The 20,667-nt window shown below is 45.9% G+C and overlaps 1 long non-coding RNA gene across 2 annotated transcripts; it reads right to left on the reverse strand.

Annotated features, from left to right (window-relative positions):
- Nucleotides 1–123: 123 nt before the first annotated feature.
- Nucleotides 124–15,181, reverse strand: LOC146189529 (uncharacterized). Of its 2 annotated transcripts, XR_014707660.1 has the most exons (5): nucleotides 14,991–15,181; nucleotides 5,431–5,519; nucleotides 3,220–3,311; nucleotides 655–822; nucleotides 124–153 (listed from the first exon to the last, which is right to left on the reverse strand). It is a non-coding gene; the product is annotated as an uncharacterized LOC146189529 (long non-coding RNA). The 2 variants fall into 2 exon arrangements; XR_014707661.1 differs by lacking the exon at nucleotides 5,431–5,519.
- Between the last annotated feature and the right edge of the window lie 5,486 nt (nucleotides 15,182–20,667).

The following is a 20,667-nucleotide window of genomic DNA, read 5'->3' on the forward strand; positions in this document are numbered from 1 at the left end:
AAGAAACTAGTCTCTCTCAACAGGATGAGACAGATTCACTTTTTTGATCAATGAGTGTTGCTACTTGTAAAGTACACATTTGTGTAAAGCAGCAGATTATTGTGGTGATGCATGGTTTCTTACCTCGTTTCCCCATCTGCACTGCAGAGGATGCTGAAAAAAAATATGCATGTATGTTTAATCTTATTCTACCCACGCAAAAAAGTGCCCCTCGATAAAGCAGATTAATGATGAAAGAAAATAAAGATATCTAACTGCGCACAATTTTTGTGTATATCTCTTTATTCGACCACGGTTAGCAGTAAAATACGGTCAATAGCAATTGAGACCTGAGGAGACACCAGTGACTATTTCAGCGGAAACATTTTTACCGTGCAGGGCACAGTTATTAGCAGTACTAATATGCAGCAGAGCATAGAACTAAAAGCACTGAATGCACAGTTTCATTGCACCTAACTAGCCTCCCCATGATGATACTGGCATATTACACTGTTATTGAATCCCTACGGGGCCTTCATGCTGTTCATTTAATAAACTTCTATATTGTTAAACTCATTAAACAAAATAGACTTTTTTTCCCGCAAACATTCATGAAACTTTATCCATTATTCTGGTCAGGGCATAGCTCGCACAATGCTGGCATTTTAAACTCACAGTTCAGGCTGCGGTGCATCCTCCATGAGCTCAACCATGGCCTCAAAATTGGGCCATTTGATGGCGGGTATATCGGCAGCCCCAGTGCCACTCTTCTGTTTTTCCTGAATTGTTTTTTCCTCATGTATATGTCCCTCAGGTTTTTTAATTTTTTTTCTACTTGGGTCCCTGCAGGAGGAGAAAAGGTTGTCCAGAAAGCCTGCACGAGGCAAAGTAACCTTGCTGCAAAGAATGCTGTGTGTTCAGCCTGTTTTACCTGATAGCTACGTTTTGCGCAAATTTGTGAGATGTTCTCAAAACGAATTTTTTTTTAAACATTGGACTAATTAGAGTAATATGTGTGCATGCTTGCTTAAAACTCGGTTGCGCAATACGTGCCGGCGCCACAAAAAGGGATCGGTTTATTACCAAGACATATATCCCGGCTTCTCTAGACAAACACCAGCATCAAGAGAAATATATATATAAAAAAAGGAGCACCGTTTACATTTACACACGAGCTCGTGTGGGTAGATGCCTGCAAAAGCGTTCATGCTGTTGCTGTTATCCAAATAACACATGTTGCAAAGAAATTTTTTGAAGTGGTTCCACGTAATAAAAAAAAACAATGTGATTGGAGGGTTAGAGGAAAGGAAACAAAAAGGAAAATAAATGAAATGAAAAGGTATTTGAAGTATTAACACCATCCATTCGTCATCGTCGTTCTCCTGGAAATACGAGAACGTGGCATGCACGCCGGCTCACCTGAAAAAGTTGAAGTGTCTGGCAAGCACTCCGCTTTTAGGCTGCTACCGACATCCGCTAATGATAACATACTATTGATAAAGCCCCTGGAAAAACTCCTTTTGAGCGCTATCAGTGCCACCTCCCTCAGGTTCACCTGGTTCAGTACGTCAGGCACAGTTGGGAGTAGGAGAGCTGCTGGGCGACGACAGCGAACGTCGGTAGCAGCCGCTTGCCAGACACTTTAGCTTTTTCAGGCGAGCCCGTGCGCATGCCGTGCTCTCGTGTTTCCAGGAAAAAGCCGACGACGAATAGATGGTGCCAATCACCGTGGTGTCAATATAAAGCTTACCGAGCAGTTGAATTCCTTCCGTTGTCCAGAATGTTGCGCTTGAGTAAAAAACCCATTTCTCAAAAGTTCATGGTACTTACCGGATAGCCTGAATAACTTTCCGATCTCCTCCAGGCCATATCTTACTTCTCCCTGCATTTGATCTCCGGGTGCCGTTTATTGAAGATGTATGGGTATTCCTTAACTGCATTAAGAAGGTGCTCGACCGAGTACTCCATTTTTCTCGTCTTCCCGCCAATTTCCAATTTGCCGCCGGCGATGACAACCTGATTAACGCACGCATGACTTACTTCCGGGACCTCGCTGATTGGTGGAATGGTTTTCGAATAGTAGTCGCGCGGCTGAAAATTCGAGCAGTGCCCGTACGGCCCGCGGCAGTCGCTTTTAGACCGATGCGACCATTTGCGACTGTCGCTTTTCGGCCAAAACGGTCACGCGACAGCCCGCTGCTAATCGCAAGTGTGAACGGGCCTTAAATTGCGAATATGTTCATGCGAAGGTGAATTTTGGTGGAAGCCGCACAATACGTCCGCAATGATGGAGGGCGCCCCACAAACGAACGCGTATCGCCGGGAGCAATGTTGAAGGTACCGTTCAATGAGTGATGACTCAGCAATAAAATACTTGACGCTTTGTGCTTTTTGATCAAACCTGTAAATAGACATTCCTTGCTACATTTACTAGACAAAGCGCCCTGCTGACGTCCATATAAGCGGTTGTGGCCCTTCAAACAGCCCTCACGTCTTTTGTGAGTCTGCTAGTTCTGTCGTTATGCTGTGGGATTCAGGATTCCAGTAAGAGGCGTATATTATCAAAGCAGTCTGCGCTGATAGATATACCACGCTCGAGCTGGAAGATGTTTTTCTAGCTTTGATGAGCAGCCTGCCCGTACTCGCACGAAATTCTAGCGTCCTCTTCATTCTGCTGGTACAATTGTACATCAGCGAAGGGCTCTATTGGTTGCATTGAGTATGCCATGAAGGAGTATCAGCTAAATTTGCTCCTAAATGAGGCTACTCAACCTTTAGATCAGAGTAAATATTTGCGCCATAATATTGTGTATCTCAGCAGGACGGGCCGTTTGAGGCGTTTTAAGGGAGGCCTAAATTGGGGCCAGCCCCTGTAGCTGAAGGCTGCTGCTGCGGCGTACGGGTTAGAAATGAGCGGTAACCAGTTAGGACTCAATGAGCCGTTGAGGCAATATGCCTAAGATAAGAAGCATAAGATGGCCCCTCCACGAATATCACTTTGCCTTTTGGGCGTGAAATGAAATGGGATCTAGAGAGCGCAGGAACACAAGCGCTCCGAGTCCCGACCTCAGCAGTTCTTCAGCTACTGCAACACAATTGCGCACAAATTATTAGCATACTATTTCTACTCAGTGAATGCTTTTCAAGATGCGGAATTATAAATCCCAGTTTTTACTCTCCGCAGAAATACACATGGTTACGACGTGCAGGGAACGAGAAAGATTAGTAAAAAATATGTACCTTAACGAATTAGCGGTGAGGGGAAGGGCAGAAGAATTCAGGCTCTCGCTACATAATAGATTTTCAGCTTTAACTCAGATGACATCATTAGCCTGGAAGCAATGAATAAGAATTTCAGACAGGTTATTGCTGTGAATGCGGTAGAAGTAGGAGCTAGGACAGTTAGAGAGGAGACCAGTGAACTATAAAAGGAGACAAAAGATTTGATTAAGAAACGTCAAAGTATTAGAACTTCAGATATAACAGACGGGATAGAACTGGCAGAGATATTAAATTTAATCTGTAAACGTAAAGTGGTCGACGTAACGAAGTATAAAGGGTGAAAAATGAGCATGCTATAAACAATGGAGGCAGCTTTAAAATGGTAAAGCGGAAATTGGGAATACGCACAAATCTGATGTCTCCGCTACGGGACAATATGGGCAATGTCATCACGAACATGGACAATATAGTCAATGTCGCCAAAGAGTTCTATATGAATATGGACAGCAGCCGAAGTAGTTGTGACAACAATAAAATTGACAATATTGAAAAATAGTCAGAAGTTCCGCCAGTGAGAAAGGACGAGGTTAAGAAAGCTTTCGAAATTGTTAAAAGGGAAAAAGTAGCTGGGGAGGATCAGGTGACTACAGATTCGCTGAAGGAAGGGGGGATATCGTGCTAGGTAAACTGACCACCTTGTATACGCACTCTCTTGTGTAAGCAATGCTACCCGAATAATGGAATAACGCTAACACATTTAAATCATAAGAAATGGGGCAGTATGGACTGCAAACATTGTAGACCAATCAGTTTACTATGTTACGGATAAGGTGGTTGCTAAGGTAATCGCTGACAGAATCACGTCAACCATAGGTTTCAGTCAAGCATATGATCAAACCGGTTTTCGAAAAGGTTACATTACTATCGATTATATCCATACCGTCAACGAGGTGGTAGAAAATGCTCTTAGTATAACCACCGTTTATACATAGCTTTCATTGATTACGAAAAACATTTGACTTAGTAAACAACTCTGCAGTCATGCAGCCATCGGGAATTCAGGGTGCAGATGAGCCGTATATAAAAGTTCTGAAACATGTCTAGAGTGACTGCACAGCCTCGATAGTTATGCATAAAAAGTAATATTATCCCCTAAAGAAAGGTATTAGGCAAGGTGACACGGTCTCGCCAGTACTATTCACAGATTGTTTAGAGGAAGTATTTAGAGACTTGGAATGAGAGCAGTTAGAGATAACGACTAATGAAAAATAGCTCGGTAATCTGTGATTTGCTGATGGCATTGTCTCACCAATTAAATCAGCTGATTAACTGCAAAGATTGATGATTTAGACAGGAAAAGCAGGAAGGTTGGCTTGAAAATCAATACGCTGAAGATGAAAATAATGTACAACATTCTCGGCAAGGCACAGATGTTTACAATAGGTAACAAAGCACCACATGTGATAGGCTAATAAGTATACTAAGCCTCCAGGGTTCGAATTTGCGGTTACAGCTTGCCCTAGGACTGGTATTTTTCGCAAATCCGACCGTGGAACTCGCAGAATATGACTAACCGCTTACCGGTATTGCTCCAGATGAAAGTATATAACGTTCGCATCTTACCTGTACTCACCTATGTGGCTGAAACATGGAGGTTAACGAAAAGGGCTCTACTTATGTCGATGACGACGCAGAGGGTTATGAAACAAAAAAATGGTAGTTGTAATGCTAAAAGATAGGAAGCGTGCAGAGTGAGTCAGAGAAATAACTCCAGTGATTGACATTGCGAAGAGAGGACAATCGATGGTCACTGAGGGCAACCAACTGAATTCCAAGCGAAGTGTAGCAGGGGTCGTCAGATAGTTAAGTGGACTGATGAGTTAAGTTCCCAGGAGTTAAGAGGATGCAGCTATTACAGGACCGTGTTCACTGAAAGAAAATGGGCGAGGCATTCGATCTTCAGTTGGTATATTAGACTGATGATGGCCACTAAACTGTGTGTTGTGCTTATTGCTGAGACGTCATTGGATGAAGCCGTCGCTTGATCCTGTAGGGCATGAACTTGATCCTCAAATCTAAAGCTGCCTTAATGACGGAACTCGAACTTATATTCGTGGAATTACTTATGGCAGCTGCTCGGACTTGACATTCGTTTCAGAGTGCCTTGTAAGAAGTGTGCACTGGTTTTGAGATGTAGAAACTCACGTCAACGCCCATATTCCAACTTACCTGATCATTGCCGGCCATGCCACATCCACCTTAGCCAAACGTATAGAGCGCATTGATTGGACAGTTTTTAAAGCACGAATGGAGGATGCCTGCACAGAAGGATTCCCCATAGGTTTTGAAGAAAGTTTTAACGAGGCCATGAAAAGCGCAACTTGTTCATTTAACCCAGTTCCAAGCTGCTCCGATTTCGACATTGAGTTACAACGACTGCGATCACTTCGGCGTAGGGCACAGCGTAGATGCAGACGCACTAAGTCGCACCTAGCCTCAGAGAAGCACGGTACACGCAGAGGAAGATTCAGCGCAGAATTCAAGCTCTGCAAACACAACGCTGGAGGTCTTTTTTGCGAAAAGCTAGATCTACGCAAGCCTTTGTCACGCGTTGGGAGTGTCATTCGTAGCTTTCGCACGTCCCCTCAACAGCGTCTACCGTTCGAATCTCTCCCGCTCCACCAAAACGTAGTGAGTTAGAAGTAGCAGAAGATTTCTGTGCAAGAATAAGTGTCGCACAGAACCCATTCACAATGCTGCATTGCCGCGACGTTCCACCTTCGCGGGATTCACAGATGGATCTTCCCTTCTCCATGGAGGAACATGATGCTGCGCTGGCATGTTGCAGAAAGTCATCATGGCCAGGGCCCGATGGAGTGACATACTCCGCACTATTTAACCTTGGCCAGGAGGCTCGACTGTATATTTTGAATATGTGATGGTGTGATGGCACACTTCCTCAGGAATGGAAGACCAGTCGTCTGGCTCCACTTCTGGAACCGGGAACGTCACCCCTTGACCCTGCACTGACCAATTGCGTCAGCAAAGTCATGAAAAGAATGTTACTAACACGCGTCGAATGGTACCTGGAGCGATACCAAATTTATCCAGATTTCATGTCCTCGTTTCGCCATGGCAGCTTCTATATCGACAAAGTGGTTGACCTCGTAACATCTGTGCAGCACAAAAAGGCTTAGAAAAGATTGACAGTAGCATTATTTTTAGAAATTAAGGAAGCCTACGACAACGGAACACATCAGGTCCACTTTGGACGCCCTGGTAACTGCAGAAATCGGAGGCCGCATGCTCAGCTGCATACCCAGCTAACTGTCAGAGAGGTCCCTTTACGCCCAGACTGAAGGCGGACCACAGTCTCTACATCGAGTTTCGCGCGAAGTTCCACAGGGTGGAGGGCTCAGCCTAACTCTATTCAACCTTACGCTCGTAGGCCTTGCAGACTTATTACCACAATCTGCTCAAATCTTCATCTGTGCAGATGATATATGTATTTGGGCATCTAGTGTGACTCGTCCGAGGCTGCAAAAGACTTCAACAATATTGACGTCATACCTTCGTCTGAAAGGCCTCGATATTTCGACCGAGAAATGTTCCCTTGTGGCATTAGCTCGCAAAACAATGTCACGTAACCACTATGCATCAATAGCAAATTCATTCCCTACGAGATAAGCCACTGATTCCTTGGAGTTGTTATTGAGAGAAACATTTCGTGGAGTCCTCATCTCAGAGAAATGGGAAGCAAGCTTGTAGCGATTGTCCAAGTACTCTCTTTCCTCGGGGGGAGGTCCTGGGGCACACCAGTGTACTCGATTCTCCAACTGTAGCGGTCACTGTTTCTGGGCTACATGCGATACAGCTTCCCATATTTAATACCATTAGAAAAACGAACCTCAGGACCCTTTTAAGTCCGCAAGCTCAAGCTCTTTGTATATGCCTTCGACTTCCCAAATGTGCCTCAACAGCCATGACTGTTCTTGTCGCCCAGGATCATCCAGTTACCACACATATTGCTGTTGACAAAATGAGAACGCATATTCGACACCTAACCAGAGTCCCTAGTCATCATCTAGCAACCCTTCCAATAATTAGGCCAAGCACTAGATTCGCCAAAGTTATAGAAGCTCATCGCACCTATATGCTTCGCAGATCACCCCCGCTGAAAGACGATGCTCTCCTATATGAAGTCTAGATAAACGAAGGATACAAATTAATATTCCTGGAATTACGAAGAAAGACGGAATGTCATCGCCTGCTCTTAAAAATTGACATTGGAGTAACTGCACTTTAAACATCAAAATTGCGAACGTGTCTACGCAGATGGCTCAGTTAATCTAGCCAGTTCCGTGGGGTCTGTGATCATACCGGCAAAGTCAATCCAGCTAAATGTGAAAACGCTACCTTCATCCCTTCCCTTACGGCGCGGTTCAGGTGTCCACATAGCAAGTGCGAGAGATACTGCGCCTTTCCCTTCCTGTGAACCAATTATTATTATTATTATTCATACCTGACTTCTTCAACTAGTGCTGAACTACCTGCCCTACGCACGGCAGTTAAATTATTTACAAACAACGTTCACATTACTGGACAGTGTTTACAGACCCTAAAGCAGACCTTCAAGGCCTGCAAGCAGCACTATGCCGCGGGTCACATGAACAACTCGTTGGAGAGATCCGTCAGCTGTACCACGACGCAGTATTGAAAGGTAACAATATAATTTTTCAGCGGCTCCCAGGACACTGCGGTATCAAGGAAAACCCCCAGGCGGGCGAGGATTCTCGTTCTGCCCACAGCGACAGTGTTCCAGTTTAAATCCCCATATTGAGGGTGGATGTCACATGTGTACTTCGCTGTTTTGTCATGAAGATCACAATTTCAGCGTGGAACACGGGGGAGTTCTGCAACCGCAGCCTCAGGGCACTGGAGCCTGAACTGCGCCTCCGCCCTGCCCATCAGATTGCTCGCCAAAAAGCAAAGTTGCTGTGACCTTTATAGCTGAACGTTGCTTTCACCAACCCGTATTCTTTCAGGACCGGAATGACCGACAGCTCTGCCTGTGAAAATTGTGCCTGTGAAGAGACAATCGAACGTCTGTTATGTGAATTGCCTGCATTTGTGAGTGAAGGACATAAGCTGCGTTGTGCGCTCGACCGTCTCGATCCTCGCCCTTTGACGGCAGATAAGATCCTTGATCCATGGTCACGGCAGGCGACCCTTTTTAAGGCATACAGTTCAATGTTTAGTTTTTTAATACCCACCAGCTTGTGTGACAAACTCTGAGTGTGCACCATGTCCCCTTTCTCTTCCCCTCTTTCATACGATTATCCCTTTATCCCAGTGTACAGTAGCCGACCGGTGGCTTTTCTGGTTAACATCCCTACCTTGCCGAGCGCCGTAACCACTGCGCCATCCCGGCAGGAATTACTAGGAGTGTTCATGGATTGCCTGCATTTAATTTTGCTTTGAAATGACGTGTAATTTAGTCTTTTTATATTTACTAAGAAGGCTTTTCTTACAGTGAATAAACATATACCGAAACATTGAAAACAAAAGAAGCGTAGCAATGCGTCGAACATTAGGGCTGCGGATAAAACGCTCTGCCGACAACAATGACCGCAAACGATTAGTATTTGTTCAAAGTTCGGAAATCAACAGATCTGCTTTGAGGCGCACCTACTGCTCCAACGTGCCAGAAGTTTTTTTAAATACGGGGGTTTATCTTCGCCTGTGGGGAGGACTTCCACGAATGCAAAATGAGCCTCACTATAATTGCTTGAAAAAAACCCTTTGGGTACTTCACTTCTTACAAGGACTGAATATGGCTACGTTAACTACAATGCTAAGAAAGGAGCGTTATCCTACTCTATCTAGTCTGGCTGATTGCACAGGAACTGAAATCTACGCCTAAGGAGCCGCTCTAACTGACGCCAACATTTCAAGCGCCTATGAAGACAGCGGCTATGAGTGTAACGATATTTTTGTTGTGGAGGCCTGCAGTGAAACAAATGCCATCTAGAACTGCAAAATATTGTTAAGGAAAATGTACAAAGCGGTAACCGCTAGTTGACTGTCAGAAGCACTCGCCACTAGAACGAACCCAGCTTAGCCTGAGCAACGTCTTGTTCACAACACCACACCAGCGCGTCGTCTTCTCGATACTGTGCTCCATAACAGTACTCCCCGCGCGGGAGAAGCACCGTCCCGGTGCTGCCTACACAGGAGCACTTGAATGGTATGGTTTCCGACGGGCGACGTGCAAGATTTCTGGATGAGTGGTTGCGGAAAGATACTTGGGCTGTAGAAGGGCGACATCATAGGTCACATCGGTGACTTGCCGCAGGACACGGTAAGGACCCACGTAGCGAGGCAGAAGTTTCTCGCACATCCCCACACGGCGGGCCGGAAGCCAAAGAAGCACGAGGGAACCAGGAGGGTAGTGGACGTCTCAGGGATGTAGGTCATAACGACGCTTTTGTGAGCACTGAGACGCGCCAAGCCAGTCTCGAGCAATGTGGCGGGCGGCATCAGCGTGGGCGATGGCATCCGAAGCGTAACTACAGGAAGCGTCGTCAAGAGGCAGCAAGGTGTCGAAGGGGAGTAAAGGGTCGCGGCCGAAAAGTATATAAAAGGGAGAGTATCCGGCGGTATCACCGCGTGAGGAGTCATAGGCGAACGTGACGAAAGGTAAGGAGATGTCCCAGTCACGATGGTGATCGGACAAATACATAGATAGCATGTCGGTCAGTGTGCGATTCAGGAGCTCCGTAAGACCGTTCGTTTGCGGATGGTAGACCGTGGTGAATTGGTGACGAGTAGTGCATGAGCGGAGAAGGTCATGAACTACTTTAGAAAGGAAACAGCGGCCACGATCTGTGAGCAGTTGACGCGGAGCGCCATGAATGAATATTTCTTCATGCAAAAGCAAGTCGGCAACGTCAGAGGCGCAGCTGGTGGGGCTGGCCCTGGTTACAGCATATCGGGTAGTATAATCAGTCGCCACAGCAATTCATTTGTTTCCAGAAGTCGACGTCGGAAAGGCCCAAGAAAATCGAGGCCGACACGAGAAAATGGCTCAGTCGGCACTGAGATTGGTTGCAGCGGCCCGCTAGGTTGAAGCGAGGGTGTCTTGCGGCGCTGACATAGCTCACAAGCGGTGATGTAGCGACGGACAGAGCGGTAGAGACCAGGCCAGAAAAATCGGCGTCGCACACGGTCGTACGAGCGTGATACTCCCAAGTGTCCTGCTGTAGGGGCGTCGTGAAGTTGGGCGAGGACAGTAGAGCGCAGATGAGCCGGAACAACCAGTAAAAGGTCCGCGCCATCTGTACGCATATTGCGTCTGTATAATGTCTCGATATGGAGGAAAAACATGCTGGCGGAAGAATCTGGGTTGTGCAGCTGGTCTATAATTGGTTGCAGGTCAGGAGCACGACGCTGTTCGGAGACGATATTTATAAAGTCCGAGATGGACAAAATGTAGTCGTCAGCAGTATGGTCGGACAAATCGGGAGGATCTACGGGATGACGGGACAAGCAGTCAGCGGCTTGGTGTAAGTGGCCCGACTTGTATACCACAGTAAATTCGTACTCTTGTATTTGCAAGGCCCTGCGACCTAAACGGCCAGTGGGGTCCTTAAGTGAGGACAGCCAACACAAAGCATGGTGGTCTGTCACTACACAGGAGGACCGCCCAAACAAATAAGGGCGGAATTTGGTCAGCGCCTAAACAAGTGCAAGGCATTCCCGCTCTGTAATTGAATAATTGCGCTCAGAGGACGAAAGCAGGCGGCTGGCATAAGCAATGACGCGGGAGGACCCATGCTGGGACTGGGCAGGAATAGCACCAATACCATGGCTGCTAGCGTCGGTGCGCAGTTCGTTAGGTGCAGAAGGATCGAAGTACGCCAGAACAGGTGGTGTAGTGAGGGCGGCAATAACGTCGTGAAGGCATAGGCTTCGTCACAACCCCATGTAAAAGGTACGTTTTTTTTTTTTCAGAAGAGAGGTAAGCGGACGAGCGATGTCTGCGAAGTTCCGAATGAAGCGGCGGAAGTATGAGCAAAGGCCGAGGAAGCTTCGTACGTCACTTGAGCTACGCGGGGTAGGGAACTCGCGCACGGCTCGAACTTTGTCAGGGTCGGTCTGCACACCATTTGCATTAACCAAATGACCCAGGACTTAGATTTGGCGTCGACCGAAGCTGCATGTTTTGGCGTTCAGTTGAAGACCGGTACGACGAAAAACGACCAGGATGGTAGAGAGTCGATCAAGGTGGGTTGCGAACGTGGAAGAGAAAACGACGACGTCATCTAAGTAGCATAAACATGTTGTCCACTTGAAGCCACGGAGGAGCGAATACATCATGCGCTCGAATGTCGCACGAGCATTACAGAGTCCCAATGGCATTACCTTGAATTGAGAGTCCGTCAGGGGTAACAAATGCGGTTTTCTCGCGATCCCGTTCGTCGACAGCAATTTGCCAGTAGCCTGAACGCATGTCGATGGAAGACAAATAGCTGGCACCAGGCAAGCAGTCAAGCGCGTCGTCAATTCGCGGAAAAGGGTAAACATCTTTCTTTGTTATTTGATTAGAGTGGCGATAGTCAACACACAATCTCCAAATTTGATCTTTCTTTTTGACCAATACGACAGGGGACGCCCAGGGACTGCAGGAAGACTCAAGAATGTTTTGCGCCAGCATCTTGTCAACTTCTTTCTGTATAGCATGCCGCTCAGTATGGGAGACACGATAAGGCCGTCTATGGATGGGGCTGGCGTGACCCGTATTGATTCGATGGTCACAACAGATTTTTGGCCCAATGGTCGGTCCCCGAAATCAAATATATCTGTGTACGACAGTAAAAGGTCGGGGAGAGGTCTGGCTTGGTCGTCTGGCAGATCCGCAGATATCATGCTTGAAAAGAGGTTCGAATGGGAAGAAGCTGATATATGCTGCTCCGGCAGATGCTGTGGCGTTAGAGCAGCAACTTCGCAGTCCGCCAAAGGAAAGAGATCAGCAAGCGCGATGCCTTGGGTAAAACTTGGGTCAAGCAGCTGAAGTTAAGGACGGGAAGATAGGTGCGGTAGCATTGACAGTCACTGCGGTATGAGGGAGTATGATGTTGCGACGGAAAACAACATCGATAATTGTGCAAGTGACGTATGTGCCGTCAGGAACTGCGGGGAACGGGGCCAGTGGAACATAAATAGCAGCTTCGGGCGGTAGACAAACAATTTCGGCGGATCGGATGCGGTGTTTGACATCGGTGTTTTTGGAGCAGTAGGGCAGGTCTAAGCGAAGAAAACCAGTTGAGCAAGCAGTCAGGGCAGAATGGGCTGTTAAAAAGTCGATGCCGAGGATCACGGCGTGAGGGCAGCGGTCGATAACGGTGAAGAGGACAGGGGTAGTGCAAGCGGAAATACTCAAGCGCACTGCACATTCCCACGACGGCAGGGACGCTTCCATCGGCGACACGAACGGCGGATGAAGCGGCGGGTGTGACAACCTTTTTGAGACGGTGGCGAAAGGATGAGCTGAAGACTGAAATTTGGGCACCAGTGTCAATGAGGGCTGTAACAGGGGCACCATCCACACAGATGTTTAGAAGGTTGCGGCGATTAGTGAGGATCAGCAGATGATTTTCGGGCCGGGTCTTCAATGCAGCATCACCTCCGGGAGCTGCATCGGTTAGTTTTCCGGAAGAGAGCCAGAGAAGTGGGGAGGTGATGCACGGCGAGGTAGGGGCGAGCGGGACCTCCGGGTCTGAGGCGACGGTGAGCGGCAGGAAATGCGCGGGGCTGGCGAGCAAAATTCACGAGACCGCGTATAACGGAAATGGTTTGGGTGTGGACCATATTCGGCGCTCGATCAGGAAAGTAGCGGGGTCGAGGTGGCGGAATCTAACGGCTGCGGCAATGACGAGAAATGTGGCCGACACGTGAACAGTTGAAGCAGATGGGTCGGTCATCCGAGGATCGCCATTCGTCCGGGTTGCGGTAGCGGTATCGGTATCGCGTCGGCGTGGGCGCAGTCGGAGCCGCAGCTGCTACCACCGGAACTGTGGGCTGGACAGATGGCTGTGCGTTAGGCTGGAATGAGGGCTGTGCGGAAGACTGGCCAGAGTTGAAGCCCACGTTTGCGTTGAGGCCCATATTTGCGAACTCCTGGCGAACGACAGATTGTATTAAGGCTATAGTAGCATCTGTCGGCTGAGGAGCGAACGCAACGGGAGAAATAGCTTCTATCTCTCGGCGAACAATCCTGGTCAAGTTAGTTGGATGAGATGGCTGCTGCAGTGTTGGACTATCTTCCCACGAAGACGTAGCAGCTGTGTTTGGCAAGCGGTCGAAGCGGAGAGTAATGCGACGGTGTTTTGCCTGCTCAAACTGCCGGCAAACTTGGATGACGGAGTCAGCCGTCGGACAGTCTTTGCAAAGCAGCAGATTGTAGACATCGTTTCCAATTCCCTTTATATATGGCCCATTTTGTCTGACTCGGACATGGCGCTCTCCACTTTTCAGCATAAGGCTAGAATATCTTGAATATAAGACAAATATGATTCTGTCTAAGAGTGGGCACGGGATGCGAGGTCTTTATCTGCACTTGCGTCCGATCGGCTGGCCGAATATATCGCGAAGCTTATGATTGCACATATTTTAGAATGTGATCTCGTCTTCATGCGTCTCAAATCAGACGCGCGCCGTACCCGCCAGATAGAAGATGACGTTGGCGAGCATGAGGGTCGCGTCCCAATGATTGTGCTTGCTGACGCGCTCGTACATACCGATCCAGTCTTCTACGTCTACATGGTCGGCTCCGCAGAAGGTGCCCGGGTCACGAGGCTGCGTCATGACGACGGTGGAAGCTGGTGGTGCCGCTGAAGATGTTGTCGTGTAGGATGGCATAGCGATGGTACCAATCTGGCGGCCACTACGGAGATCCAGGTTTGCTAGAATATAAGTTTGCTACGGACGCGCTTCCAGCAATCCTCCCCCAAATGTTAAGGAAAATGTACACAGCGGTAACCGCTAGTTGACTGTTAGAAGCACTCGCCACCAGAACGAACCCAACTTAGCCTGAGCAACGTCTTCTTCGCAACACCACACCAGCGCGTCGTCGTCATCACGATACTGTGCTCCGTAACAATATGTTACTTGTTTGGCACCTGTAATGGCCTGCTTAGATATTTCCCTCAGTGTGTAGAAGCCTATTGAGAGAAAACAAAAAGGCGAGTGGACGTGTGTGAAACAGCTGTGACAGATTTTAAAGCGAAAATAAAATTCTCAAATTAATCTACAATTCTTGGCCTTTGAAAACGATACCTATTGCCACGAAGACCAAGCAAATCAAAAAAAGTTTCCTAAAAACCAGTCATGGTTGGCTATAGGGTTGAATTTCCGCGAATTTATAGTCCGTACGTGCGTAATAATTGTCGGTATGTTTTGAATGACGCACCAATGTATTTGACAAAGCGCCTTTTTTCACGTGTCTTTGGAATGGTATATGCTTTGTAGCATTACGTTTATCAGAAAATGCCGTTGTTACATAAATTCAATACCAAAAATTTGTACGCTCATAAGTCTTTGTGATACTTGGTGGTAGGGAAAGAGGTAATTCACATTTTGCTCTCGGCGCAATAACAGTGCAGGCCGTTTAGCAGTGTATTTTGCCTGTATGGGACTCGAACACTGCGCGACATATCCAACAATGTTATTTTTACAAAAAGTGTATATTTCACTAAAATACTAGACGAAAATGCTATATGAATGCATACCTTTGCGTAGTATATCGAAACTAATTTATATTAGATACATGCTCTGCAGTCAAGAGCTCATCATGTAGCAAGTGTAACACACCGTAATATGGAGCCGGGGGGTAAAATTACTTATCGTTATATAAGTGAAGAAACAGCGACAATAGCAGCCCTATTATTAGCCATGTATAAAAACATGGATGTGATAAGTAAATTCGTGCTTCTACCGTTTATAACTTCTGGTAAAAACTATTTCACAATTATGTTTAACATCAATTAAAAATTAAAACGTTAGTCCAAGCATTTACTAAGTCACTTTAATATGTCCTTCTTTGCAATGCCATAAATTACAGAAAAAGATTTTATGGGTATGCACTAATTTATCTAATTTCATTCTTATATATATATATCTATTAGCACGTATGAAGGAAATTGTAAACGAACATCAGAGGCCGAATAGCATATATGCAACTTTTTTTTTTATTTGTCGTATAGATCAATTAAAATTTATAGTGCACTAATTTTACTGACAAATACTTCAACATAAGGATGAAAAAAAGAGAATACTACACCGATGGCGTACAAACTACTAAACTCCACATGCTAAGTACGATGCTCTCAGTACTGTACCAGTTAAAATCTATGCCATAATGAGCAACTCATTTATTTCCCCTTGTCTGCTCAACTTCTGTGTTGAGCATGACTATAAACGGCATCTCGAAGAAAAGTTCGGTTCGCGACATTACTGAACCTGAAATGCATACAGGTAAATTTCAGCTTTGTATAAGACGACGAGTGAGGCTGAGGCCATGCACAATACTGTAATTGTGTAGTCGTAAGTTTCTATGTAAGAACCATGCAACACAGAGGAATTATTTCCGGTGCTTATCACGTTATATAAGATTGACTAATCGAGGTGAGATTCCCAGTTACTTCCCCTGTGAGAGACGCAACAGTGGAGGGTACGAGGGCTCGACAAACTTTGTACCAAAAGGGCATGCTCGAAGCGCAATAGACACAAGCGTAGTTTGTTTAGCCTCCACCGAAAATAGAGCATTTATTCAGAAATTGTGTCTCTGCACAGTGCAAAAATGAAGAACTTGCGCAATTATATAAGAGCCACCTGTCCGCCCTACGGCAGACATATTTGCTAATATTATTTTACAATTTTACGAGCTTGGCACAATATCAAAGAATTACTCGGTAAACATCGTACTCTAATATTTTAATAACTAAACGGACATGCACTAACTCAAATCAGAGGGCTTTCTGGAACACAGGGTACCGCGCGTTTCCTGCGTTATCTCTTGTTATTCAGTACGCGTTGCTTCCAGGTGCAGTTACGCAATAAAGCCTTGCTTTTCCAACAATACAGTTATCTCTCAGCCCTCAGTTCAAAAATCGATGTGAAGTTCCGATCCTTGACTACCTCTGATAAAAACATTCGGAAAAGTGCATTTGATATAGCATGTCTAACTCGTTACACCTAGCTGGCAAAACGAAAGAGCGCACTTCCCCATAACCCTAACAAGCAGTTTCTGGTTTCAGTGGCAGCATAAGTCAACTGCTCTTACACGTCAGATATTATGTTAGCTGAAATATCTTTTATTACATTCACGAACATGCAGTAAAAGAATTAGCCAACATGAGTGTTCTCTCAAATCGAGTGCCGCCGACTACACCAAAATAAAGGCTAGATTTCAGCACCGCTGCTGCTTTTGAAAATTATACAAAAAGTTAATACTCTCTGCGTAAATGAACATTTACCGAATAACGCATGACTGCCTACCAGCCAAAAAACGTCTGAAACATAAATCAAGAGATTTTCTCCTACGCAAGTGTAAGGGTGAAATAGAACACAACACAGAAATGCAGATGTCTAGGATAAGATAACTGTTCATTGTCAATGTTCTGTCGGTTAAATGGAATATAAAACCATTTCAGAAACACCCACATATTAAGTAAATGGCGAACCGACACATGTATTTCGTAGCTATAATTACAGACGTGTACTGTTCTCCATTAATAACATAGTTGCATCAGATATAACTTCACAAAATACGAATAATTATTACGTTTTATCTAAGACCGTGTGTGGCTAGTGTATACGTTATTCACTGCCCCGCTGCATGAGGAATTTACAGTATCTTTGTCCGCAAATGGGACACGAGTGCATTTTTTTGCGAAACTTACGGTTTTTTCCTTTAGTAAACGAGTCGCAAAATAATATAACGAGGAGGTTGTTACGGTATAAAAAAGAAGAACCGAACAAGGGTAAATAGGGTACGCCTCAGGTCGCAGATGAGCACTTGTTGGAGGTTGTTAGCTTTTCATAAATTACTACAGCTATAAACGAACGAATAAATATAAAGATCACCACTTTCCACTGTACGTTCTTGGATCATGTTTTATGCAGAAATATTTAAGTCTTCATTTCCGGCAAACTCTTCGCTTGCGGTGCAATCCAGGTTTCATTATAAGCAACCGTTGTCGTTAGAATGGAATTAAAAACGAAATTTGCCCCTTTACCATACGCCAACAATAGCGCATTTTCACCACAGAAGCACGAACTCTATATGTATTGAAAAGGAATCGCGTAAGTGATGAGTTATATAAACAATAATTTTTTTGTTCATTTCAAGCACTTACTCGCAGGTAAATCAGGCCCCCAAAATAATCCTGCTTCCTTAACGTCGGGAAAGTCGTAACATTTCATAATGTAATTTAACAATGCTCTTTGGGAACAATAGTTGAGCGCTGTAACCATTGCGCCACTCCCACAGGAATTACTAGGAATGTTCTCGGATTGCCTGCATTTAATTTTGCGTTTAAAGGACGCGTATTTTTGTCTTTTTATAATTATTAAGAAGGCTTCCCTTAAAGTGAATAAGAATATATCTTAACTTTGAAGACAAGAGAAGCGTAGCAATCGTCGAACATTAGGACTGCGGATAAAATTCTCCGCCTACATTATTGACCGCAAAGGTTTTGTCGTTTTTCAAAGTTTGCAAATCAAAAGACCTGCTTTCAAGCACGCCCACTACTCCAACGTACATGACATTTTGTGATTATTTGGGTTTATCTTCGCCTGTGGGGAGGACTGCCACGAATGCAAACGGAGCCCCACTATATTTGCTTAGAAAAACCCATTTGGGTGCTTAACCTCATACAAGGACTGGATATCGCTACGTTAACTAGATTGCTAAGAAAGGAGCATTTTCTATTTGCTTAGAAAAACCCATTTGGGTGCTTAACCTCATACAAGGACTGGATATCGCTACGTTAACTAGATTGCTAAGAAAGGAGCATTTTCTATTTGCTTAGAAAAACCCATTTGGATGCTTAACCTCATACAAGGACTGGATATCGCTACGTTAACTAGATTTCTAAGAAAGGAGCATTTTCTATTTGCTTAGAAAAACCCATTTGGGTGCCTAACCTCATACAAGGACTGGATATTGCTACGTTAACTAGATTGCTAAGAAAGGAGCATTTTCTATTTGCTTAGAAAAACCCATTTGGGTGCTTAACCTCATACAAGGACTGGATATCGCTACGTTAACTAGATTGCTAAGAAAGGAGCATTTTCTATTTGCTCAGAAAAACCCATTTGGGTGCTTAACCTCATACAAGGACTGGATATCGCTACGTTAACTAGATTGCTAAGAAAGGAGCATTTTCTATTTGCTTAGAAAAACCCATTTGGGGGCTTAACCTCATACAAGGACTGGATATCGCTAAGTTAACTAGATTGCTAAGAAAGGAGCATTTTCTACAGTATCTTGTCTGCCTGATTACACAGGAACTGGAATCTGCGCCCAAGGAGAATCTCTAACTGATGTCAAAACTTCATGCGCCTTTTGAAGACAGCGGCTAGGAGTGTAGCGACATTTTTGCTGTGGAGGACTGCAGTGATACAAATGCCTTCTGAAACTGCAAAATATGTTTTTTGTTCGGCATCTCGTAATGACCTGGCCCGATATTTCCCACTGTTTGTAGAACCCTGTTGAGTGAAAATAAAAAGGCGAATGGACGTGTGTGAAACAGGTAGGATAGCTTTCAAAGCAAAAAGAAAATTGTCAAATCAATATACAATTCATGGCCTTTGAAAACGATACTCATTGCCTCCAAGACCCAGTAAATGATAACATGTTTCCTACAAAACCAGTCATGGTTCGTTATAAGGTTGCATTTCCGAGAACTCAAGTCCGCGCGTAATGATTGTCGCTATTCTTTGAATGACGTACAAATGTGTTTGACAAAGCACCTTTTGTCACGTTTCTTTTCAATGGTATGTGGTTTGTGGCATTAACGTTTATCGTATAATGCCGTTGTTACATAAATAAATGCGAAACGAGAAATTTCTGAACTCAACACTCTTCGTGATACTTGGTGGATGGAAAAGCGGTTATTCACGTTTTGCTCTCGTCACAATAACAATGGAGGCAGTTGAGCACTGTATTTTGCCTGTATGGGATTCGGACACTGCGCGAGACATCCAACGGTGTTATTGTGACAAAAAAAAATTACCGACGATTACGTTACTTCCTAATGCGAAATTTGAGCGCAGCAAAAGCAGCAGCAGACGGAGGACTTCCACCGGTCGTCTCGCTCATGGCTCAGAAAGAACTGGCAGATAATTTCGCAGTGGCGAACGGCAGCGGCAATTTCGGCTCGGGCGGTGCACATATACAGATCCGCCGCCACCGATCTGGGCCTCTGATTGCCACCGCACAGCGACTGACTGATGCTGCTGACGCCGATAGTGAGTCAACCGCAGCTGCGGAGTTGGTTTCAGGGACAACGCCGCCGATGCCGACGCAAACAATATGGTACCCTCGCTTCCGCAGCGCCAAGAACCATGTCTAGCTGTGGGAAGGTGGTCACGTATTCGTCGACGTGCCGCGGCCTACGTGAAATAACCGGCGCGTCGGCAACTGAAGAGCACCCTATCCGCCACACAGGAACAGAGGGGGGGGGGGGGGGACCCTCCCTTCCTCTTTCTGCATGGCGGCGACGGTGTTCTATGCAGTCACGTTATCTTGACTCTCTAGCGGCGTCAGTGGCATCCAGCGGTATCAGTCGGTCGCTGCTAGCGCTGGGGGGATGAAAGGGGGGCGGAGCTGGTTACGAGGCCGACGACGACGCCAACGCCGACGCGAAACCCAGGAACGGACGCCAAAGAGCTGCTCTCTAAAAGTGTATATTTTGTAGTAAACTACGCGAGGATTTTACGAAGACGATGATGAACTAGGCGAGAATATCACGAACACGAGGATAAGGACGACGAAGTGCCGCTGCGCTGCTCGAGCTCGCTTGCGGAGGCCTAGACTGGCTATGTTCTTGTGTGGTTCGCCGTTCAACTTCGAGAGGGCTATTATCCCTGTTAAAACACAGTAAAAACCCCCTTTCACTTCGTGGAGGTGAGCATTTCCTGCCGCCCTGGAGCTCCGCAGCCGCACACTCCCGACACCAGCAATGACCGACGCTACCACCCCGAGTCCAACCGGCCCGTCATCCCCCGTGTTCTGCGCTGGAGCTCTGCGCCAGCGTGATCCTCCTATCTTCAGCGGAACCGGCGACCATGACGTGGAAAACTAGCTGGCTTCATATGAGCGGGTCAGTATTCACAACCACTGGGACGACAACCAAAAACTCAATAACGTCATTTTCTACCTAACAGACGTTGCAAACCTAT

The sequence above is a fragment of the Amblyomma maculatum genome, chromosome 5 (genome assembly GCF_055883805.1).
Source record: "Amblyomma maculatum isolate TAMU_Amacu chromosome 5, ASM5588380v1, whole genome shotgun sequence".
In the NCBI taxonomy this organism is placed as follows: Eukaryota; Metazoa; Arthropoda; class Arachnida; order Ixodida; family Ixodidae; genus Amblyomma; species Amblyomma maculatum.